Genomic DNA, 27,313 nt, shown 5'->3' on the forward strand with positions numbered 1-27,313 from the left:
CCATAATTTTCTAGTATGTAATTGAATCTATCCATTATCTACCAGAAATTTGAGAAGATTTAAGTTTTAAATGAATGACTGGGACTCACTGAGTAGTTGATATTGGTCATTTTTGTTTTCGGTAGCCACACAGAGTAGGCATTTGACCTTAACATGTGATAGACTCTAAGATGATGTCTCTGAGGCATAAAATAAATAATGTAATAGCAATGATAACAAAAACCCCACACTTCTTAAAGATGTTATTTTTATTGCAGCATTATTCACAATACCCAACATATGGAAACAATGTAGGTATCTTTCAATGGGTCAATGGAAAAAGATCTTGTGATATATATTTGAGCCATAAAAGAGAAGGAAATTCTGCCATTTGTGACAATGTGGGTGAATTCTGGGGATATTACTTTAAGAGAAATAAGGCACACACAGAAAGACAAATATTACATGATTTCACTTCTATGAGGAATCTAAAAATGTTGCACCTAGAGAAACAGAGTAGAATGATGGTTACAAGCAGCTGGGGAATGCTGGAAATAGGAAGATATTGGTCAAAGGATACAGATTTTCAGTTTTTAGAGATAAATATGCTTTAGAGATCTCATTTATAGTATGGACACTATAACTAATGATAGTGTATTGTATACTTGAAATTTGCTAACAGGTTAGATCTTAAATGTTCTAAACACACACACACACACACACACACACACACACACACACACACACACACCACGGTAACTATGTGAGGTGACAGATATATTCATTAGCCTGATTGTGGTAATTACTACACAAAGTATATTTATATTAAACTACCACTTTGTACACCTTAAATATATAAAATATTTTGTTTCTTATCATACCTTAATAAATCAGGGGGAGGGGAGAGAGTAAACCTGACCCCCAATTTAAAAGAAAATAATAACAAAAATAAAGCCTTACCAAATATCTTCTGTTTAATAAAAATAAAATAAAGAAAATGCTCCCTCTCTTTTCCAGCAACAACAAAGAGATGTAGTGAAGGACTCATGACAATTGCAGGTAGTTGCTAATTTTATAATAAATAGAAGAAAACACATTCGAGTAGGAAAGGCTCCATCAGGAACTCTGATTTTCACCAGCATATCAGCCTCATGGAGCTCAAACTAGTCAAGCAAGAACACAAATGACTTCAGTCCATGAAACTTCACAGTCATTGTAAAACATTCAGAACTGAGAAAGTGAAATCTAGTGCCAAGGATGTACTGAACTGGAAGCTTTCATTCTCTCTGAGTGCGATCGTAAAAAGAACACTGCATTCAACTGGGCTGTGCTTTTGACTATCTTTGGAGTCCAAGCAATTCTTATTTAACAGCATATGCTGTAAGACTGTAGAACCTCCGATTTTGTCCATAGATACAAATTTCACAAATAGAGCAAATCCTCTGGTGAAGGCATTGATTTTTCAAATGTCTTATCACTTTAATTATAGTTTTTTCTTGGATGCTTTTGCATAATTCCTTTGTATCTGGAGTCCAAAAAGGGCCTTGCTCTCTCTTGCCCCTTGTCTGGAAAAAAAAGATGTTCTAAAAGGTTCAAGTCAATCTTCAAAATTGCCAAGGGCACTAAATTGCATCTTACATTTATATATGCATTGTACTTCAATTTAGCCTGACATTATGCAATTACTCATTGGATTTGATATTTATTGAGCACCTATTATTATATTCCTAGCAATGGTCCAAGTGTCATGGAAGGAAGAATTATGCGGGTATGTAATGCAGCATGCATCTATAAAACGTCATAGAGTTAAATTAATTGAATCAGGCTTGGACCTTGCCCTCCAGGAGATTATAAGAAACCAAGAAAGATAAAACATAAACACAAATAATTTTAACAGAAGGTAAAGGACCAGGATCATGATAAATATGTGATAAAAAATGAAGGAAGGACAAGTAAGGTGAGATATAAACTCTGGATGGAGAGCTGAGGTGGGTGGAAATTTCATGGAGGAGGAAGATCTGAAAAATATTTGTGCTCCACTGAGAATTTTAAAGATTTATTTCAAATATCCCTAACTTTCTCAAGTAGTAAATTAAGCAGGAGTAGCATGGGCAGTTTTATGATTGGAGCAACAAAACTAAAGGGAAAGGTAGACGTGGCACCGAGAGCCTATCCCTTGATTTCTTACACGGGCACTAGTCTAGGCCCATTCTGTTTCCCTTAACATTACATCACCAGTACTTTGAAGAGTGTGTGGAAATTTGTAAACACTCAATACACATTTGGGCAATTAGGGAAACCAAAGGACATGGAAATCTTATGGTTTAGTCATCTTTCCTCAGAATAGGTGACTTAAGGTCTTAGCAAATGGGGGAATACAGGAAAAAGTGATATGAATAACACAAAGTATTTTTATTTCAATTGCTTGTTTTTCCCTAGTTCTATGTCTGCTTATCATTGATTTATAAGCTAGGATATTGGAACAATCTTTTAAAAAAAAAGAAAAAGAAAAAAGAATTGTGAATAAAATCCATCTGTCAATTGTCAACTTTCTCTGTGTCTTTTCTCCCAGAAGAAACTGTGTGGAGGTGGGACTTAGTCAAGCTTCACGCTTCCACAGTTCTCATATAAGCCAGCCTGACTTTGTGAAACTCATCTTGATCTTATATTGGAATTCGTACAAGGCAGTGTTGAGCATTTCAGTGCAATATTTTTATGGTTTGCTCATGCTGAGATGATTTACTTTACAACTGTATAGGAATACTCAAGGGAAAAGGTCATGGTATACAGAAAGTACATAACAATACTAAGGCAATCATAAACTCTAGAGAAAATTGTTTTTATAAGAAAGTAAATATACTTATATTTATATCTCAGTTTGAATAATTTTAACATAATCATAATAGCTTATTGGGAAGCAGAAGAAAGATAAAGTATGCATGTATGCATATAGATGAAAGAGAGTGTAAGAGAGCTAAATTTCCATCTCTATAAAAGAAAGACAAGAATTAATAGTTAAATATAAAAATCATGAAATAGTAACATAAGCCTATTATTTTTTGTGATATTTTTAAAATTGTTGACATTATTACAAACAAATAGTAAATAAATGAGGCATAAATGGCAAATGAGAGGATATAGATTGATCATTGCTTATTGTTTGAAATAAACGATATATGGTGTATTAAATATCAATGTAAAGATTGAGGGTTTTTCCCCAAGATTTGTCCAATAGAATTATGTTAATCCTTTCCACAGACAAACATCTTATATTTGTATTAAGTGTTGTATTCAATAGTGCTTTCAAGTACTCATTATCTCATTTGATAATCTAATAAAAATCAAGTAAGAGAAAGAGTGGTCTCCAGTTTATAAAACAGGACAGTGAGGCTTAGAAAGAGTAAAGTCCAAGTTCATAGATGTTGGAGCAGAACTGCAACATTTCCAAACCCATCCTTCTGCCTTTTCACATTAGAATTCTAATTGTCATAGAGGAAGGAAAAGCATTAGCTAACGATGCAAAATAAGTGAATCTTTTCTATAGCCATGTTCATACCGTGGACTTTAGGCAACTAACAAAAAGAAATTGGCAGAGAAAGGTGACATATAGCGGAGTGAGTTCACCATCAAAGTCCCTGCGATGTCTGCTCAGAGTGAGATTTACTCCTTTCTCAAGGGAAAGCCAGGTTGGTACTTCATGTTTGTGGAAAAGAACTTCTGACATGGAGAGATGCTGCTCATTTTGCGCTTAGTCCTCCAACTTCAACCATAACCGCAGGAGGAAAGTGGTCACGGATGAGAATGAGATCACTTTTCACATAAAATTGGATTAAGGAGTCCTGCTTCCCTCCTTAAAGTACTCCTTGAAAAAAAAATGCCCACTTTCCTGTTGAGTATCTTACAAATTATTGCTTTTAATGGATCTTGCCCCATAAAGTGCACTGTGCTTGAACTCCAAACTTGTGCCATGCCTTGGTGAGTATTTTATGAATTGTAAAATTGCAAAGTAAGTTAAGATGCAAAAGTGGCTGCTGGCTCTTCCATCTGATAAATCTTATTTGGGATTAGAATATAATATCCCCTTTAAGACCTCTTTTTTTAAATGGAGTTTAACTGAATACCAATAAAAATTTTAAAAATTCTATCCTGTATCTTTGCTTCTTCGTTGTTAACTGTATATATTAATTTAGCTGTGCAAATCTCCTCTCTAATGATTTCAGGTTTTCTGAAAATGTCAGCATCAGATTTCACTGTTTTCTAATTTTCACGCATTGCACCATGACTGATAATGTGCTTGGAGATATATTATAAAATAGATATTAACCTGCCTGGCCAATGTGGTTGAGGGCTGTCCCATGCAACAAGAAGTCACCAGTTCGATTTCTGATCAAGGCACATTCCCTGGTTGTGGGATCAATCCCCAGTAGGGGGTGAGCAGGAGGCAGCTGATCAATGATTCTCTCATGGATGTTTCTATCACTCCCTTTCCCTTCTTCTCTCACTTTAAAATCAATAAAAACATATTTAAGAAATAAAATTGATGTTAACCGGGAGAGGACCAACTTCTGGAGTGGAAGAGTAAGGGCCTTGATGAACTCTCCTAAAACAAAACAAAACACAAGCAAAATAACTAAAATCAATCACTTCAGAACTCTGGCAATTAACCAAAGTACCAGAATGATCTGAAAACTTTTGTTCATACAAAAGAAATTACTAAACTTTGGTAAGACAGCAGGGTCTGTGTTGCTTGAAGTTAGGACTAGTCTCATCTCTCACTTCCTCCCCAGCTTAGTGGTATAGCAGGCAAAAACCAGCAGCACCTCAGAGAATGAAAAGTTCGAACTGTTTTGGAACTTTATTAATAAAATTATACCCTGTGCAGAACCGACATTTTAGCTCCCTGCGATATTTCTATGCTTAGATGGCTATCTGAATATCTCGAGCAGTTGAGTGGTTGGTGGAGGAATCTGAAACCAGAGTTGTTACAAACAACTCTATTTGTAACAAACAAAGACCAGGAATGTGAAGAAACAGGAAAGTGAATCTGCATACAACAGAAAATGTCCTGGAGGGGGAATGATTTTGGACTTAGGCAAAGACTTTACATAAGTTATTATAATTATTCAGAGAACAATAAATAATTAAAAGAAAGTATGAAAATGATACAGGCAATGATAAGTGCATCCTATCTAATAATAGAGAAACATGGTAATTAACCATAACTTTGCTACCCTTCCCATTGGCTAATCAGCGAGATATGCAAATTAACTGCCAACCAAGATGGCTGCCGGCAGCCAGGCAGCTGAAGCAAACAGGAGGCTTGCTTGCTCCAGTGAAGGAGGAAGCCAAGGTTCCCTGCATGCCGCTGCTGACCTCTGAGCTATAACTCTAAGAAACAATGTTGTAATTATAGAAGCTAAACCATCCCCAAAAACCTGCTTTCTGCCAGCTGGGATCTCAGAGCTGGAGTTGCAAGTGTTACAATTATAGAACCCAAACAAACCTAGATCAGCAACCGAGGTCTCAGAGCTGGAGCCGAGCCTCAGAGCTAAAGCCGGCTCTCAGTTCCAGTGACAGCCATAGAAGGTAAATAAATCCCAGAATAAAAAAAAAGAAACAAAAGGAGAGGTTGGGAGCTTCAGTTGCCAGCCATCCTGAAAATGGCCCTCAGCCCCTCACCCAGACTGGCCAGGCACCCCAGTGGGAACCCCCACCCTGATCCAGGACACCCTTCAGGGCAAACCAGCTGGCCCCCACCCGTGCACCAGGCCTCTATCCTATATAGTAAAAGGGTAATATGCTTCCCAGCACCGGGATCAGCGGAGCCGCGAGGCCTCCCAGCACTGGGATCAGTGCAGCCGCGAGACCTTCTGGCCCATGGAGCAGCATGATAGGGGGCAGTGCCCAAACCACCTGATCGCCTTGTGGCTCTGTGACAGGGGGGCGGTGCCCCAACTCCCCTATTGGCCCTACTCTGTGAGTGACAGAGGGGAGCTCCCCAACCCCCTGATGGGCCCTGCTCTGTGCGTGACAGGGGGCAGCGCCCCAACCCCCTGATTGGCCCTGCTCTGTGTGTGACAGGGGATGGCGCCGCAACCTCCCCATCGACCCTGCCTTGAGTATGACAGGGGGCGGTGCCCCAAACCCCCAATCGGCCCTACCCTGAGCATGACTGAGGGTGGCATCACAACCTCCCAATCCACCCTGCTCTGTGCATGACAGGGGCGGAGCCCCAACTCCCCAATCAGCCCTGCTCTGAGCCCGACTAGAGGCTGCACCTAGGGATTGGGCCTGCCCTCTGTCACCTGGGAGTGGGCCTAAGCCAGCAGGTCGTTATCTCCCGAGGGGTCCCAGACTGCAAGAGGGCACAGGCCGGGCTGAAGGACCTCCCCTCCCCGCAAGTGCACAAATTTTTGTGCACTGGGCCTCTAGTAGATATTATAAAAGGCTGTATAAAATTCAGTTTTGTTTGTAATTCTTCTCTAATCATATATTTTTTAAAGACAACTGCAAACAATAGACATTAAATTTTGCTAATGGGCTTATAATATAGGGTATCCCCCCAAAATGTGTATACACCTTTTGAGTAATTATAAAGGCAGTGTTTATTAAAATACATTTCACTTTCAAAATTGAGCTATCAACTATTTAAGTGTGTGTACATTTTTGGGGGGATACCCTGTATATACAGATGTTCATTTGTACAAAGGGCAGAGTAGGAAAGAGGGTATTATAGAAGTTTTTTCATATTATTGAAATTAAGTTAGTATTAATCAAATAGATTGTTTTAAATTTAACTGTTTTAAAATAATTATAATTTCCAAAGCAGAAGATCTCAACTTTTTTTTTTTGCTTATTTAGAGAAATACCATTGACATGTATGTATGAGCTTTTAAAAGCACATATTCCAGCTTGATCCTGCTCCTGCACCTACTACTAAAGCTCAACTTTGTAGAATTCAGTAACATTAATGATATACCCAACATGTATGCATATGTGTGTACACAACTGCCTGTAGCCAGGACTGTGCCTTCACTTATTTTCATTTCTAGACAAAGAGATTTATGAACAACCACTTGCTTGGTGGTTCTTGTGGTAGAAAATCAATATGCTTAGTTGCTGTAGCTAGAGATGAAGCCGTTCCTTTTAACTAGCCCACATGGCTCAGTGAGGAATTTAGCGAAGTCCTTTTGGACAACTCAGGATTTGCTCTAATAGATGTTCTTAAAGAAATTCAGCAGATGAGAAAATAGAGATCCAGATAGGTTCACATTTACATCACTCAGTTGTAAATGCTGCTGTGTGCCAATCAAATAAAAGGTGTGAGACTGGTATATATTTTTCTTATCTGGCTAAATGGAGCATTAGTTCATCTTTATCTTTATGGGTTTGAATGCTTCTCTGACTGTTTTCATGATGCAGCTGAATTTGTGCTAAACGCTAGTCTTTATTTCTTTCTGAATGACAACAGTTGCTTTAAAAATGGCCATGTAACTAGAGCGTGCCCAGTGCCTCCCCTCCTTGTCCACCTCCTGGGACCCAGTGCATCTGAGGTAACAACGCTTATATAGGTTTTATTCTTCTGCTGAAAATCTAACAACCAGTTTTCAATCCAATTAAAAGTCACATTATTTAAGCTTTTAAAATTTAATTTTCTTAATACAAGTCTATACAAAGATACAGTATTAAATCATATTCTAACACCTAACTATATAGTGTGCTTTAATATAATAATGTGAGATAGTCTTAAATAGTGCCATATATATATATATATATATATATATATATATATATATATATGTATATATGATCACCTGATACAACTAAAGATAAAATAATTCAGCGTTCTAGTTTGAGGTTAATGAAATGATTCTGAGACAAGTGCAGAGGATACTAAAATGTGTCCTCCTTGTGTTCATCATTGTTCTGTGTATTTCAGATCAGTGGACCATCGTTTACTGAGAACAGTTTATGTCTATGACACAGTGTTCCATGCTGTGGGAGTACACGGAGACTTCCAATAGATTGTCCCCCGTTGTCTGTCCTTGGCTGTATTTTATGAAAACAAACATTACACATATTACCCCTTGACAATCCTTTTCATACATCTTTTAAATAGCCTGAATTTGTCCCTGTGCCTCAAATCCCCTAGTATTATTGTCAGTTGGATATTGACTACCTTATGGGTACCTCAAGCTCAATATGCTCCAAGTTTAAATAATTGTTTCTCATCTACAAATTGATGTCCTAGAATCCATTTGAGACCTCTTCTTTAAAAATCCTAAAACCTCTCAGTATCAAAATATGTACTGGTATGTCAGAAGTTTTTCAGAGAAATGGAGGTGTTATATGGAGATATTACTTTACCATAAGGAATAGGCTCATGCAATTATAGAGGTTGATAAGTCCAAAGAGCTAAAGACCAAGAAGAGCCAATAGTCTGTTTCAGTCTTAAAGCTGGCAGGCTTAAGATCCAAGAAGAGCCTGTTTCTATTTGAGTCTAAGGGCCCAGCTCAAACAGTCAGGCTCAAGGAATTCCCTCTTAGTCTTTTTATTCTACTCACATCTTCAGTTGATTGTCTGAGGCCCACCCACATTAGGGAAGGTAATCTGCTTTATTCAGTCTATCAAGTCAAACATTAATCTCCTTCAAAAACATCCTCACAGACTCACCCAGAATATGCTTGATCAAATGTCTGGGCATCCCCATAGTTCAGTCAACTTTACACTAAAAATTAACTATTATGAAGACCACATATCATTTATTGCTAGTGAAAGTTGGTCATTTTGATCTGCACATTAAGTGGCCCATGATCCCCAAAGCTAATAACATCTCATTACCTAAAGCATTTATTAGAGAAATTCAGAAAGACAGAGGTCTAAAAAAATGGAAAGGAATATCTAGTGTGTGGCTAACATCCACTCTGTGGGTCTAGAATACTGACTTTTGCTAACTGAGAGTTAAGAATCTTTTTCTTTAGCTGTTCCCAAACCTGTGCTATGTACATCATATCATCAATGTACCTTGAAAGAGAAGATTTTGTAAAACAGGAGAACATTTTCCAAAGTCTCTTGACATCATCTGAATCTTGTGAGTCTTACATAATTTTAGGGTGAAATCTCCCTTCTATATTCATTTCTGAATTGAATACACAGCAGTCTCTAGAATACCTTGACCCATGATGTTTTGTCTGGAAGATTTTTTTTTAACGTAATGTAGTAGTGATTAATGTTCTGGTAGTCAACACCACCAGTCCTCTAACTCTAAAGGAAATTCCAGCTGAGCTCTTTTGTCAACATAGACTATAAATATTACTTATATGCTTATATTACTTACAAGCTGTTAAATCTTTATATTCCTACACCAACAACATAAACAGTAAATAGTGAAGTAACATATTGCCTTTTCCAGAGAATGTTTGCATTTTATGTGAGTTCTCAAAATTTAGCCCATTGTTTTCTCAAAGCATGCTCCTAAGGGCACAAAATGATTCTTTGTAACATGATTTCCTAGTCAAAATGTTTGGAAAATACTGCAGACTGTATGTCCTCTTGGAGAATCAAAAAACATGTGTGCCTGGCCCATGTGGCTCAGTTGGTTGAGCGTTGTCCTGTCCTATGAATCAGGAGGTTATGATCTGATTCCCAGTCAGGACACATGCTCAGGTTGTGGGATCCATGCCCAGGAAGGGCCATGCAGGAGGCAGCCGTTCAGTGTTTCTATTTTTCCCTTTCCCTTCCTCTTTCTGAAATCAATAAAAACATATTTTAAAAACCACAACAAAAACATGTGTGCATTCTAAGTGCTCTGAGAAGGCCTGCAATAAAGAAGTTAATTAGTGTTTACCAAAATTTATTGCATACTGAAGCTTTTTCATCTATGCTTCTTAATGTTGATTCTACCCAAACATCATAATTAATATTCATTAAGCTTTTGCTATATGTTAGATAGCATCTGAAGTCAACACCACCAGTGTGTTATATAATTTCTGATTTTACTCTCATAAGCATCTGAGGCATGTACTGCTATTATCACAATTTTATTGATGAGGTGATTGAAGCTCAGAGATGTTCTGTACCTTGCCCAAGGTCCACCAGAGTAAGGGTTGGAAGACCAGGGTTTGAGCCTGTATTCATTTTATTTTGCTACAGTAATTAATGACCACAAACGTAATGGTTACAAATAACACAAGTTCATTATCTTACAGTTCTGTAGGTCCGAAGTCCAACACAGGGCTAAGATCTCACTGAGCTAAGATCCAGGTGCTTACATTGTAAGTAATATAAGCATATAAGTAATATTTATAGTCTATGTTGACAAAAGAGCTCTGCTGGAATTTCCTTTAGAGTTAAAGGACAGGTGGTGCTGACTACCAGCACATTAATCACTACTACATTAGGTAAAAAAAAAAAAAAATTTTCCAGACAAAACATGCATTCCTACATTCTATGGGCTCGAGGGAGGAGATGTTTCCAGTTCATTTGGGCGTTGTTAGAATCCAGATTCATACATGTGTAGGACCAAAGTCTCCATTTCCTTGCTGGCTTTCAGCTGGAGGCCTTCCTTCCTTACTATACGTCTTTACACGTTGCTCCCTACATTGCAATACCAAAGTGTGACATTTTTCTCATGTTGCCATCTTTCTTGTCCACCTTTCTGTCTTCCTCTCCCACTTAACATGAAATATACTCTTAGTAAATGTTTAAGTGTACAATACAATGGTGTTGACTATAGGCATGCTACTATGTAGCAGATTTCTAGAACATATTCATCTTGTGTAACTGGAATCCCACTCCCCCCACCCCCCCAGGCCCTGGCAACCACCATCCCACTCTCTGCTTCTATGCGATTGACTCTTTTAGATACTCCATCTGAGTAGAATAATACAGTTTGTGTTCTGTGATTGACTTATTTCACTTTGAATAACGACCTTAAAGTTTATCCATGTCCTTATATATTGCAGGATTTCCATCTTTTTAAAGACAATGATATTCTATTATATGTGAACTCACATGATTCAATTGGGGTCACCCAGGTAATCCAAAGTGATCTCTGCATTTCACGATCCTTGACTTTGATCACATCTGCAATATCCCCTTTGCCATGCAAAACAAGACTTATCACAGATTCCAGCGATTACCACAGACTTCTTTAGGGGGCCAGCTATTCTGCCATCCACAGAGTCTGCTGGCTTGACTTCAAGGCCATGTGCTGATCCACCGTGATCTTCTGTTGTTTTAAGAACATCCCATACAACATAGAACGTTGCGAAATACTTTTCTAGTTCACAACAGCAACACAAGCAGTAAACGTGTTCACCTGGGGCATGTCTGGGGAACAGCTATTTGGGTTTCCAGGTGTCAACACCCAAAAGTGGCTGCAAAATGCTCATTTGGGGGGAGCAAATACATCAAGCGCAGCACGATTCAAGAAACTCCAAACCAACTTTTTCCCAGGCCTTTAGAAAATCAGTGAGAAAGAGAAAGTGTACCCTTAAATGTGATTTCTCTGGCTATATCCCCCTGATAAAGTGCCCTGCAACTCTATGAAAGCCCATTTTGTTTACAGATTATTTGTTTCTAAAACTGACTGCAGTGATTTAAACCAAGGGAAGCAAATTTGCTTCATGTGTTTCCTTTATGATTCTAGCTTTGGTTTTAACATGTCTGGCTTTAGTAAAGCCACACACTTGAACATTTTTACGGGGATGTTTTTCTCTCCCACACTCAGCATTGCTTTTGGGATAGTTTTTGAAATGGCAAGTAGCATATAGCTGAACACTTATGATTGCCTGGCTACAAAACACAGTCCTCTCCAGATGTTCAGTATGTGTTCCGTTATGTGAGAAACTCATCTACTGGGTGCCCTAATGAATCTTCAGTATTTTCACTCAGTGTTTGTTTTAATTTGAGGAAAAATGGTGGTTAGAGTAGTTATCAATGTGGGGAAGAGTTGCTTTTTTTCTCTAGAATTCATAGTTTTGTTTTCTAAAATTAATCCGTTTCTATCAAATAACTATTTACAATATCATAGCACGGTATTGGTCACTGTGAGTGAAGCCATCCTTGGTTAAACCTCCCTCATCACTCTAGAATGGTTCCTCTTGACTGTATTCCAGTCATCATTTAGTCCAATATTTGTTTTGCAATTATTTTCTCTTAGTCTGTGGCTTCCTTTTTATTTTATTAGGTGTTCCTTTTTCAGAGAAAAAGTTTTAAAATTTTATAAAAGAATTTAAATAGCAGGCTGACTATTTTGAACTTGTTACTATGTGGGCATATTTTGAGCACTTCTAATAAGATTTCTCTTCAGCCTTCTCCTTCATTCTTGCATTTTAGCTGCTTATAACACTTCTGTGAAATAGACACCATCTCATTTTAGAAAAGAGGAAACTGATGCCCTAGAGATCCAGTGGATAGTATGTATACTAGTATATTGCCTTTTCCTTGGCTTTCATTGTTACTTTGTAAAATCAATATCCAATATAATAAAAAGCTAATATGCAAATAGACCAAGCTGTAGAACAATCAGAACAATTGAACAACCGGACAACCGGGCGCTATAACGTGCGCTGACCACCAGGGAGTGTGTGCAGAATTTGGTGGGCATTGGTTGCAGCGGGATGGTGAGCAGGTGAGTGTGGGAACCAGACCAAGGCAGGGCACTGGTCGCTGTCATCAGGGCAAGCCTCTGGTGGTTACTGAAAATTCTTTGCTCCCACGCGCCAGGTCATGCCCAGCACTCACACCTGCTGCTGGTGCTGGCCCCGCTCACACCCACAGCTGGCACTGGAGCCACCACTCTACCCACTGCTGGTGCCTGGTGCTGGTCCTGATTACTCAGCACCATCAGCAGGTGCGAGTGGCAGCTGCTGGCCCTGATCACCCTTGAGGGCTTCTCCACCTCCCCCTGCTCCTGAGGGGCAAGCGGGACAGCAGCTGCTGCTCGTACCCACTGACAGTGCTGGCCCTGCTTGCACCCACTGCTGGCACCAGCCCCAATTGTTGCATGCTGTCAGCAGGTGTGAGCGAGGCCAGCTCCATCAGTGCCATCAGTGCATGGGAGCAGCGGCAGCAGGAGCTGAGCTGCTGGCAGGCTGGGGACCAGGGGCTGCAGAGGGAGGGGCCGGGCGGGGCCTTGGAGGATGGGCCGAGACCCGCCCCTGTGCCTACTGCAGCCTCACGGCTCACCTTTCCTTTCAAGGTGCACGAATTTGTGCACTGGGCCCCTAGTGTTATTGTATTTTGCCATTAATTTATTAAAGGGATATGACTATATTTATGGGAGAGGGAGGCATTTTAGGTCTTCATGAATGATTTTGTAGTTAGCTCCCTCTACTTCTGAAAAATAATTCAGTCATAATCACAAGAAACCATTCCATGTAAAATCAATGAAGTTTCCTTTGGAATATTTCAGTTTTTTTTTTTTATAAAGACTCAGGGAATGGTGATGTGAGTAGTATGTAATTACTTGCACCTTGCTTATAATTTTCTTTAGAGCAATTTTCCTGCTGTGTAATCTTTAGTTACTTACGAACTGCTAGTCTCTTTGACTACCTTGCATTTCCCAAATTTTGCGGTTGACATTCAAAAGGAACTACAATTATATTCACTTATAGCAAAATAGTCACATAGCAGTAGAATCTTCCCCAATTTGGCCAAAATAGTTAGATGTTTTCACACACTGTATTTATATTCTGACATTTATATTTTATTTCTGAGATAAATATGGTCTGCTATGCTTATTATTCAGCTTCATTCCTCCTCTTCCTGACTGTGGTCCTCCAATACTTTGCCAATATTGATAGCTTAAAACCAACCTAATCTATCAGTAACTGTGTATCATGAGGTTTACCTGTCCAGTACACATCCTGGATTGATTAAGCTGGCTGTATCAATAGCTCCCTCTACAACTAAGTATCAAGTGCTTATCTGTGACTGGTTTCATTAGTCACTCAGTAAGAATCTAAAAAAAAAAGGGGGGGGGAAGAAAAGAAAAAGAAAAAACTTAAAAGAGAAAAAAGGCTCAGATTTATTATCCAAGCTCTGATAGGAATACTTGTAAGTAGCATCACTGGTTACTACTCTCTCTGCACAAAGGACAATGTAATTCTGTGAATTTCCTTTCTAAAATATGATGCTAGAGGACAAGTTGTAATATGTGGTATGCTTGAAATTGTGGACATAATAATGAGTTGTTCTGTCAAAATGTATTCCAATATCTAAACCAGCATAATAAATTATTTTCCTGAATTGGTTATATGTTCGTAGGCCTATGCCTACATTACCACTGACCTAACCCTGAACTAGCAGAGGGCAAAACAGGGTAAAATTTACACATCCCATCTCTTGTTAAAAATAGTATCTAGGTAAACTTTTACTCATTTCAAAATGAACAAATAGAAATACCAGCATGGAAGCTATGGAAAACAGATTGCAAATGAAGAGAAAGAGATTTTTATCACAGATGACTAAGAGGGAGAACACATTTATAAAATCAATTTATTTCCTCAACCAAAACAAACAAAAAAATTCAGGCCATTATTGTAAAGTCTCCAAAGATAGGAATCATGGCTAACTCCTTTTCATGGAGTTAGTTCCTTCATATTCTTTTAATCTCAGTTTACAAGTCATTTCCTCAAGGGGTAGGGAGAGGGACTTTTCTGACCCCTATGTAAATTAAGTTAGCCTCTTTATTGTTGCTTTCAAATTTATTCACTTCCATTACAGTACAAATTATAATTTTAAATTATGTCTTGACTTGTTCTTTTAATTCACTGGCTCCTGAAACAGAACATAACTCCATAAAGGCAGTTACAGTATAACAACCAACAAATATTTTACCATGAGTAACTGATAAAATTTATTGAATACTTTGATTAAAAAACAAGACACAGGAAGTTATGGGATACCTGGTTGACCAAGGAAAAAAACAACAGCCATCAAAAAAGTTAAAATAGAATTTTGTTCCAGAAAGACCAGGTGATTTAGGCTTTAAAGATAAACTTTTTAAATTTTTCTGTTTTGTTTTTCAAAGTGAGAAATGATGCTGTATGGCTTATTCCAGAACAAAAAATATCATAGGAAATGTACCTATGATACATTTGGAACATTGTGATTAACAGTGTAGACTGTGATCCTATGAGGACCATATTTGGTTATTTGAATCTACCATTATCAGGGGTAAAACAATATGTAAATACTTAGTGACTCTAAAATTTATTTATCCGTAAAGTGGACACAAAATAAATTCTACTAAATAGAATTGCTTTTGAGGATTGATCGTGAAACTTTACATAAGTTAAACATTATAGAATAGGAAGAACACAGTTAGTAAATATATAAAGTTTATCACAGTATGGGACAAATAATAAAACATTTATCATACATGAGCTATTAGTATCATTTTTTTATGTTGAGTGAATAAACTCAACACAAAAATGCAACATAGCATGCATACCATCATTGTACAAATATCTTTAAGAAATGACCAACTGGACTTACCAGTACCATGAGTAAAGAAGAATGCAAGATGGACTAATAAGCCAATCTATTAGCTTATTATTATATTCTATAAGAAAAATATATAATATAGTAGGATACTTAATATGTACTAAAAATAAAATGTCAACAGTCATCATTGTTTAAAACTTTATGAAAGTGAGAAATATTGGGAAGCTTTCTGATCATTTAAAGAAAATATTCGACTTTAAAAATTGTACTCATTCATTCTATTATTCATTTATATAATAAATACTTATTGAGTACCAATTATGCTAGTCAATATGGGCATTGTGTTCAACAGAATATCCCCCCCCAAAATGTTTATGTCCTAATTCCTTGAACCTATGCATATGTTACTTTATATCAAGAAGGAATATTAAAGTTGCAGGTGGAATTAAGGTTGCTAATCAACTGATTTAAGATAGGGAGATTATCTTGGATTGACTAGATTTATTCTAATCACAAGGGTCCTTAAAAGTAAATAATTGAGAGAGAACCAAGATGGCGGCGATATAGGCAGACGTGTCCCAGGTCGTGTCCCGGAGCAAATGGAGCGAGCAGCTGAAGCTAGTAACACTCACACCGAATTGGCGAAATTGCTCAGCTGGTGAGAGGGTTTGCAGCCGGGAAGAGCAGAACTCCCCTGGAAAGGTAAAAAAAACCAGGGATTTGGGCAGGAAAGTTTGCCAGACCTCTGAGCCCAGAGAGTCGGAGGGAGACCGCGTGGCAGACAGCCGCGTCCCTTGGGACAGGCACAGCCCCTGACGGGGAAAGGAGAACCGCCGGATTCCTGGCGCCGCCAGGGAAATTGAGAGCTGGGTTCTGTGATCACGGAGGACTGAGCCTAAAGGGGGCAGCCTGAAGAGCTGACCTGACCATGCAGTCCCGGTAAGAGAAGAAGCTTACAGAAACCAAGCCTTCCCCGTTTCCGCGGCCGGCATTTGTTTGCTTGTTTACACTGAATCCTGTTCATGGGACATTTCGGATACAGACACTCACCTGTGCTGAAGAGAGGGAGAGTGTGCTGAGGAGTGGAATCTGGGGAGAGACTGGGGAAAGAGGGGGAGCCGGGAGAGGTGGTAGTGAATTGAGTGCTGAGACACCCCTGAGCCCAGGACTGGGGCAGCCACCCGCTCCTGAGAGTGAGTCTCCTCCCCCCAGCCCCCAGGCAAGGAGCACAGCCACACCCAGATTCCACCCTGTACGAGATCAAGGATTAAGATAACCTGATCAGTCCCTGGGAGTTAACAGGGTCTGGCCTATAGGGAGATTTTCAATCCCAGCAACAACATAGCGCCGGTAACTAACTATTACGCAGTCAGCTCTGGGCAGTGAACTTCCACTGGACAGAGAGGCCCTATAGCCTCAGAGGCCAACCCCAGAACACTGCCACCCAGAGGCTGACCCACAAACTGACTCTTTGCTAAACACAAAATAAGGCAGTCTGGGAAATAAATGCGGCATGCTTTAAAATAAGGACTGTGGTTTACAACACAGAGGAACAGTATATCGCAGGGAAACTCATCACTCTCCTGAATACCTGGAAGGTCTAAGGCGAGCCACACTGAAGAATAGAAGAAACGAAGGACCTCCACTACTGCAATTTTTTTTCTTTTTTCACTTTTTAACTAAGAAACCAATTTTTTTTTCATTCTTTTTTTTTCTTTTTTTTTCTTTCTTTTCTTCTTTTTCCATCACCTGATTTTACCCTTTTAATTACTACCTTCTTATTTTTAACCAGTATTATTACTGCTACCATTTTACCATTTTTTAAAGTGCCATTTTATTTTTTCTTTATTTTATATTGGGATTAGTGTTCACCATTCTATTTTCATCGTTATATTATTGGTTGTCTCTAGTTTGCATTCATATCCAGGGAGCTGTTGCTGGAATTTGTTGGGATTAATGGCTGTTCTATAGGAGTATTCTCCTCATATAAAAAGTCTCTTCCCTCTTCCACTTCATTCTCTCTTTTTGCTCTTTTTTTTTTTCTTTTCTTTTCTCGCTTTTATTTTCCCCCTTCCTTTTTCCCAATTTCATTTTTGCACTCCCTTTTTTTGGTCCCTACTTTTCCTTTCCTTTTTCTCTTTTATCTTTTTCTCTTCCTTCTTCCTTATCCCCTAATTCTCTTAATTCAGGTGGTCACCTTTAATTGGGGTTATTAATATCGTGAATATATTTGTGTATAGTGCCTGGTACGTGGTGCCTTGTTGTGTTGTATTTTGTGCCTTTAAATCAACGCAGCAGATCCAAGCAACAGCAACCTCCTGAGCACCTCATCCTCTGCTGAGGAACAGCAGCTGTACGTGAAACCTCGCCCCACCAGCCAGAAGAGCCACCACAGCTGTGAACAGCACCCACCAGAGGAGCTGCTGACAACTGAAGAGCAGCTGCTACCACAACCGCCCGAAGAGCAACCACAGACCAAGGAGTCACTGCCACCAAGGGAGCAACCACTGAACAACTCAACGTCTAGATATGTCAGTGAGATCAAACATGGGTAGACAAAGAAACCCCCAAAGGAAAGAGAAGGAGGACTCTCCAGAAAAGCAGCTAAGTAATACAGAGGCATGCAACATGACAGATAAAGAATTCAGAATAAGGATCCTAGAGTGCATAAACCGGATGGAGGAAAAAATCGACAACCTCTGCAAGAAGCAAGAAGAAACAGATGAAAAAATCGATAACATATGGAAGAAGCTAGAAGAAACAGATGAAAAAATCGATAACATATGGAAGAAGCTAGAAGAAACAGATGAAAAAATCAACAACCTAAGTAAGACCCAAGAAGAAATGAAGAGTGATATAGCTGCAATGAAAAACTCCATTGAAAGTATCAACAGTAGACTAGGAGAAGCGGAGGACCGAATTAGTGAATTAGAAGACAAGGAAGCAAAACACACCCAAAATGTACTGCAATTGGAGAAAAAAATTAAAAGACAGGAGGAGAGCCTAAGGGAGCTTTGGGACAACATGAAACGAAACAACATACGAATAATAGGAGTACCAGAACAACAGAAGGATGAACAAGGACTAGAAAACCTACTCGAAGAAATAATATCAGAAAACTTTCCTGAGGTGGGGAAGAAAAAAGTCACACAAGCCCAGAGAGTCCCAAACAAGGTGAACCCGAAAAGACCCACACCAAGACACATCATAATCACCATGGCAAATGTTCAGGACAAAGAGAGAATCTTACAGGCTGCAAGAGAGAGACGGAAAGTTACATACAAGGGATCTCCCATTAGATTGTCAAATGACTTCTCAACAGAAACACATCAGGCCAGAAAAGAATGGACTGAAATTTACAAAGTGATGCAAAGCAAAGGACTGAATCCAAGAATACTCTATCCAGCAAGGCTATCTTTCAAACTTGAAGGGGAAATAAGAAGCTTCACAGACAAAAAAAGACTAAGGAAGTTTGTCACCACCAAGCCAGCAATGCAAGGAATGCTAAAGGGACTGGTATAAAAATAAGAAATAAAAAGCTCAGAAAGAAAACAGCCACACAAAAAAAGAAATGGCTACAAACAAGTACCTTTCAATAATAACTTTAAACGTAAACGGACTAAATGCTCCAACCAAAAGACATCGAGTGGCTGAATGGATAAAAAAACATGACCCATACATCTGCTGTCTACAAGAAACCCACCTCATTAGAAGGGACTCACACAGACTGAAAGTGAAAGGATGGAAAAATATCTTTCAGGCAAATGGAAAGGAAAAGAAAGCTGGGGTAGCAATACTTATATCGGACAAAATAGACCTCAAAGTGAAGGCCTTAACAAGAGATAAGGAAGGCCACTTCATAATACTAAAGGGATCAATACAACAAGAAGATATAACCCTGGTAAACATATATGCACCCAATGTAGGAGCACCCAAATTCATAAAAAAACTCCTGGAAAATATCAAAGGAGAGATCGACAACAATACAATCATAGTAGGGGACTTTAATACACCATTGACAGCACTGGATAAGTCCTATAGACAAACAACCAGCAAAGATACAGCAATCCTAAATGACTCACTAGATCAGATGGACTTAATAGACATCTTCAGAACACTTCACCCCAAAGCCAGAGAATATACGTTCTTCTCAGGTGCTCATGGGACATATTCAAAAATAGACCACATATTGGGTCACAAGCAAAGTATCCCCAAATTCAAGAAGATTGAAATCATAAAAAGCGTCTTCGCAGACCACGATGGCATAATATTAGAAATAAACTACAATAAAAACAACCCAAAATACTCAAACACCTGGAAGCTGAATAGCATGCTATTAAATATTGATTGGGTTACCAATGAGATCAAAGAAGCAATTAAAAACATCCTGGAAACTAATGACAATGAAAACACAACAATCCAAAACCTATGGGACACATTGAAAGCAGTCCTGAGAGGGAAGTTTATAGCTCTACAGGCCTATCTCAAAAAACAAGAAAAAATGGTAGTAAATCATCTAACTCTACAACTCAAAGAATTAGAAAGAGAGCAACAAGAAAACCCCAGAGTGAGCAGAAGGAAGGAGATAATAAAGATTAGAGCACAAATAAATGACATAGAGACCAAAAAAACAATACAGAAAATCAATGAAACCAAGAGCTGGTTCTTTGAAAGGATAAACAAGATTGATAAACCTCTAGCCAGACTCACCAAGAAGCAGAGAGAGAGGACCCAAATAAATAAAATCAGAAACGATAGAGGCGAAATAACAACAGACCCCACAGAAATACAAATGATTGTTAAAAAATACTATGGACAGCTTTACTCCAACAAACTAGACAACCTGGAGGAAATGGACAAATTCCTAGAAAAATACAGCATTCCAAAACTCAATCAGGAAGAATCTAAAAATCTCAACAGGCCAATAACTATGGAAGAAATTGAAGCAGTCATCAAAAAGCTTCCATCAAACAAAAGCCCAGGACCAGACGGCTTCACAGGGGAGTTTTACCAAACATTCAAGGAAGAACTAAAACCTATCCTCCTCAGACTACTACAAAAAATTCAAGAGGAAGGAACACTTCCAAGCTCATTCTATGAAGCCAGCATCACCCTAATACCAAAACCAGGTAAAGACAACACAATGAAAGAGAATTACAGGCCAATATCCCTCATGAACATAGATGCCAAAATCCTCAACAAAATCTTAGCAAATCGGATCCAGCAGTACATCAGAAAGATCATACACCATGACCAAGTAGGATTTATCCCAGGGATGCAAGGATGGTACAATATCCGCAAATCAATAAACGTGATACATCACATAAACAAATTGAAAGAAAAAAACCACATGGTCATATCAATTGATGCAGAAAAAGCATTTGACAAAATTCAACACCCATTTTTGATAAAAACTCTCAGCAAGGTGGGAGTAGAAGGATCATACCTCAACATAATAAAAGCCATATATGACAGGCCCACAGCCAACATCATACTCAACGGACAAAAACTAACACCATTTCCCCTAAGAACAGGAACAAGACAGGGATGCCCCCTCTCACCACTCCTGTTCAACATAGTACTGGAAGTGTTAGCCATTGCAATTCGGCAAGAAGAAAAAATAAAAGGCATCCAAATTGGAAAAGAGGAAGTAAAACTGTCCTTATTTGCAGACGACATGATATTATACATACAAAACCCTAGAGATTCCATCAAAAAGCTACTAGACTTAATACATGAATTTGGCAATGTAGCAGGATACAAAATTAACCCCAAGAAATCTGAGGCATTTCTATACACCAATAGTGAACTTTCAGAAAGAGAGATTATAAAAACAATCCCGTTTACCATTGCACCGAAAAAACTAAGCTACCTAGGAATAAACTTAACTAAAGAGGTAAAAGACCTCTACTCAGAAAACTACAGGACGTTGAAAAAAGACATAGAGGAAGACATAAACAGATGGAAGAACATACCGTGTTCATGGATTGGTAGAATCAACATCATTAAAATGTCCATACTACCCAAAGCAATCTATAAATTCAACGCACTTCCCATTAAAGTACCAACAGCATACTTCAGAGATCTAGAACGAACTTTCCAAAAATTCATCTGGAATAAAAAAAGACCCCGAATAGCTGCAGCAATCCTGAAAAAGAACAAAGTAGGTGGGATCTCAATACCAGATATCAAGTTGTATTACAAAGCCACTGTTCTCAAAACTGCCTGGTACTGGCACAAGAATAGGCATATAGATCAATGGAATAGAATAGAGAGCCCAGAAATCGGCCCGAACCAATATGCTCAATTAATATTTGACAAAGGAGGCAAGAACATACAATGGAGCCAAGATAGTCTCTTCAATAAATGGTGTTGGGAAAATTGGACAGGTATATGCAAGAAAATGAAACTAGACCACCAACTTACACCATACACAAAAATAAACTCAAAATGGATAAAGGACTTAAATGTACGACAGGATACCATAAAAATTCTAGAAGAATCCAAAGGCAAGAAAATCTCAGACATATGCCGAAGCAATTTCTTCACTGATACAGCTCCTAGGGCACTTGAAACTAAAGAAAAAATGAACAAATGGGACTACATCAAAATAAAAAGCTTCTGCACAGCAAAAGAAACCATCAACAAAACAACGAGAAAACCCACTGTGTGGGAAAACATATTTGCCAATGACATATCTGATAAGGGCCTAATCTCCAAAATTTATGAGGAACTCATACAACTTAACAAAAGGAAGATAAACAATCCAATCAAAAAATGGGCAAAGGACCTAAATAGACACCTTTCAAAAGAGGACATTCAGAAAGCCAAGAGACATATGAAAACATGCTCAAAGTCACTAATCATCCGAGAGATGCAAATCAAAACAGCAATGAGGTACCATCTCACACCTGTCAGACTGGCTATCATCAACAAATCAACAAACGACAAGTGCTGGAGAGGATGTGGAGAAAAAGGAACACTTGTGCACTGCTGGTGGGAATGCAGACTGGTGCAGCCACTATGGAAGACAGTATGGAGTTTCCTTAAAAAATTGAAAATGGAACTCCCATTTGACCCTGTGATCCCACTTCTAGGAATATATCCCAAGAAACCAGAAACACCAATCAGAAAGGATATATCCACCCCTATGTTCATAGCAGCACAATTCACCATAGCTAAGATCTGGAAACAGCCTAAGTGTCCATCAGTAGATGAATGGATTAGCAAACTGTGGTACATCTACACGATGGAATACTATGCTGCTGTAAAAAGGAAGGAACTCTTACCATTTGCAACGTCATGGATGGAACTGGAGAGCATTATGCTAAGTGAAATAAGCCAGTCAATAAAGGAAAAATACCACATGATCTCACTCATTCATGGACAATAGAGACCATTATAAACTTTTGAACAATAATAGATACAGAGGCAGAGCTGCCTCAAACAGATTGTCAAACTGCAGCGGGAAGGCCGGGGAGGGTTGGGGTTCAGGAGGTAGGGGGGTAAGAGATCAACCAAAGGACTTGTATGCATGCATAGAAGCATAACCAATGGACATAAGACACTGGGTGATAGGGGAGGCTAGGGGACTGTCTAGGGCGGGGGGATAAAATGGATACATATGTAATACCCTTTGTAATACTTTAAGCAATAAAAAAAAAATAAGTTACATAAGTATCTAAAAAAAATAAAATAAAATAAAAGTAAATAATTGAGGCCAAATAAAAGGTCAGAGTGAGAAGGCATCAACCCACTTAGAAGCTGGAAAAGGCAAAGAAATCAATTTCCCTTAGAGCCCCCAGGAAGTAACAGAACCCTTGCCGATACTTTGATTTTAGCTCAGTGTGACCCTTGTCAGACACCAGACCTACAGAATTGTAAGATAATAAATCTGTGTTGTTTTATGCCACTAAATGTGATAATTTGTTACACAACAATAAAATACTAATACAGGTATGACAATATATGAAAAGAAGCATGAGTCCTGACCTAATAGAATTTATTGTCTGCTAAGAGAAGCAGTAACTATGTGAAGTGTTATGAAAAAATATAGGCTTTGAGATGTTTATTTATATTTAAAAACAATTATGCTTTAAGGTCAGTATAAAATGTGCAAATCATCATAGTTATGGTTAATTCCAAATAGCTCTAAATTGTCCATATGAAGTTTATTATACATGATTTTGGATATATTGGCCAGAACAGTAATTCTTAGCAAACTAAAGCATGATAACCAATAAAACAGATAAAAAAAGAAAAGCAAAATTCTTATGCAGAGTGGTTGGATATCAAACGTGTCCTCTTTTAGAAAACAATCAAATAAGTAACAATGACTGGAATTTGGGATGCAGAGCATGCTAAAATGTTTCTGCTTTACTTCAGCATTTGCTGTTTTGTTTTTCATATCAAGCTTTTAAAACTTCATTTTCAATAGTGAGGTGCTAGATATAGTCACATTAAATTTAAAATAAAATAAGTGCTCCATGAGTTTTAATACTTTTAAAAGTCATTCTAGACATTCTAATCAATGTAATGCAACAAAATGAGAGCTGTAATCATTATAAAGTTTAAGATAAAAAGAATTTTTTAATTTTTAATTTTTTATGTTAAAAACATTTACAGATGATATTATATACCTAGAAACTCCAAGAAAATAAACTGAAAACCACTACAATTAATGGTAAAATTATTACATATAAAATGAAACAATAGCTTTCTCTTAGAAGTTATATCTTAAAAGAAAAAATTCATTAACAAACAAACCATAAGGTTCCAAGGAAGACCCTAACCAGTTAAGATATAGAATCTGAATAAAGAGAAAAGATTAAACAAACAAACAAACAAAACACACACAAAAAAGGCATGGAAAATGCCCTGTGGATTAACTAAAAACATTTAGTTAAAGAGCTATGCCAGCATGTCTGGGTAGGAAGAAGATTTGGGGAGAAATACGAGGAAGGCACAGCTTATATAAGAATCTGCTGATGGCTGTTTCCAAATCTTAGCTATTTTAAATAATGCTGCTATGGACATAGGGATGCATATATTCTTTCTTATGAGTGTTTTTGGATTCTTAGGATATATTCACAAAAGTGGGATTGCTGGGTCAAATGGCACTTCCATTTTTAATTTTTTGAGGAAACTCCATACTCTTTTCCCCAGTGGTTGCACCAGTCTGCATTCCCACCAGCAGTGTAATAGGGTTCCCTTTTCTCCACATCCAGACAACACTAGTTTGTTCATTTATTGATAGCAGCCATTCTGATAGGTGTTAAGGGATACTCATTGTTGTTGTTTTTTTTTTTTTAACTTGAGCTTTCTTTGTAAACATACTTAGAATAAATTTTGACAAGATTTTATTGAGAAATCTAATAACATGAAATGTAAACATAGTATAGTACCTCAATTCCTATATAGGCCAAGATGGATCTACATGGTCTTTCCTGTATTAATAATCTCTCTTCCTTTCAGTGCTCTTCATGAATTCAAGGGCAGCTTTTAATTTTTTCTACCTCACCTTCCCTTCCCTGTTGACCTCCACATATATTCTGGAAGCACTATATATAATCCCATATCTTAGAACATGAGAAAAATGAAGTCTATGATTTCAAAGATTACTGGGAAACATTCATTCCTCACACCACTTGTTTTAGTTCCTGTCCTCTAAAATGAAACCTTGAGATGAGGATTCCTGTGCCAGTGGTTTGTTAAAGAATTGCTCCCATGAGAAATATGAAGATAGTAAAGGAAAAGGAAGGAATGAAGTCATGCAATTACAGGCAAATTCCCAATTTCAGCCTGGTCCACGGGGAGCCCTGACATGTAAGTTGCACCTCAGAATTTGTATCAACTTGAGGTAAGAACCTAGGTCCTAGGCTATTATATTCTGACATTAGTCATTGGTTAATAGATGCTCCAGAGGCACATACGTGTGCATGAGCTTCCAGTTCCAGTAACCAAGGACAACCACACAAAGAGAGTCACAAATGGGGGTCATTTAGAGCAAACATAAGTGGGGGCAGAGATGTCACAAAAATGGTCAAAGGTTTTCCAGGGGATCTGGTGGAGCACTTCCATTTTCCAATCCTTGTCTCCCCATCTTTATTTTCTATCACTGGACTGACCTTCCAAAGAATAACGACAACAGAAATATAGTGCTTTGGAGGAAACTCTACAGGGACATGGGATGGACCATTGGCGCCTACAAAACAATTTTACACAGCAGGACCTTGATCCTGATATTTATTTTATTTGTCCTGAAATTCTTTATTTTAAATATAACCCCATAAGGAGCATCTCATGGCAAATTCAGATCTCCTTGCAACAAGTTCAGTTTTGTTTTCTTTTTCATTCTCCCAGTAAAAGTGCTCAAGGACGTACGGGGCCAGCTTTACCATCTGTCGCATCAATGGATATGTTAAACGTGTAGTATGTTGCCTGGCACTATGTAGATCTTAAATATATAGTAGCTATCTTTATGATTGTTTTCTTCCACAGCCCTGTAAGAACAGGAAGTTAAATGCTAAGGCAGACAATTACCTCTTTTTTTGCTGTTATTGACCAGTTATCTACTATCGTTTCTGTCCTCCCAAGACCTGAAAGATGTGTTGACCGCACTATGTGACAGGACCATCTGTAACTTAGGCTTTTTTTGGAACCGGAATATCTTCTTCCCTTATATTTATCCAGCATAGCTGCAGTGGCTCAGTAACAAACACATGTCTTGCATGACTTTGTGGAGGGAAGGTTTCCAGAAGTCTCTGTGACTGCTTGGAAGCAGCACAGGGAGGGAAGATAAGCCGCCAAGACACCTCTTCCATCATAATGAGCACTAATTGAATGTCTATTTGAAAAATAAGTAACATTATAAAGACATCATCACTCAGATGATTTGGGCTGCTGCCTGGCCGATGCAGTCTGTGTCTCAGACATGATTTCATAAGCCAGTTAAGATATGTTACGTATTTTAAATATTGTATTGGCTTGGAGTGGTTGAGTATTATAGGCCTTTTTTTGGACCAGCCCTCAGAAAAAATGGTGAAGAGAAACCTCTACCCAAACCTTCTTCAGCTTTGGGGCTCTCTACACTTCTAGGTTCCCATCTGAGTCTCCCCTGCCTTCCCAAAGTGCTAGCATTTCCTGTCCCTGTCTCTAATTACAACTTGCTCATTCACTATATGCTAACTCATTAGGCCCAAGGTTATGAAACAGGGAAAGGCAGGGACTTAGCTATGGAACCTACCCGAGGAATACCCAGCTAATTGAGGGCATAGTCGGAAATGGATTTCATAATAGGGTTGCATAATTGTATTGGATTCCTTGATAAGAATAAGAATAAGGGTGGACGTTGGGTGGTATTTTAATGGAATTACAGCCAGGGTATTTAGAATGCCTAAATGCTGCTCAATCACCCCATCCCCTTTCATCAAGTTCAAAGAAATCTAAGTGCATAAGGGGAAAAACAACAACAACACAAAGAGAACAAGAATAAATTTATTTGAAATATATTGACAAATATGTATTGGTCTCTAACACAATGCTGTTTGGCAAAATGTTAATTATAAAAATGTAGCCTGGACTCTGTTTATGAAAGGAATGTCTGGGGATCTAATCAATCAAGGCATGAGGCAAATGCTGGGAATGGACATTAGCAGATTCAGTTTTGGAAAGGAAAGAGAGCAGGAACTTTTCCTTATCCAACCTTTCTTGGTGTTTGTTTTCGTTAAAATGCAGAGAGCATAGAATAAATTAATCAAAGCTGTGGCTCCCCTGACCCACCTCTATGAGACTCCTCCAATATCTTTCTTTATCTCTTTTTAATCCTCTTGGAGCAGTGATTTTTAACCAGTATGCTGCAAGAATTTGTAAAATACAACAC

The sequence above is a fragment of the Myotis daubentonii genome, chromosome 12 (genome assembly GCF_963259705.1).
Source record: "Myotis daubentonii chromosome 12, mMyoDau2.1, whole genome shotgun sequence".
NCBI classification, from domain to species: domain Eukaryota; kingdom Metazoa; phylum Chordata; class Mammalia; order Chiroptera; family Vespertilionidae; genus Myotis; species Myotis daubentonii.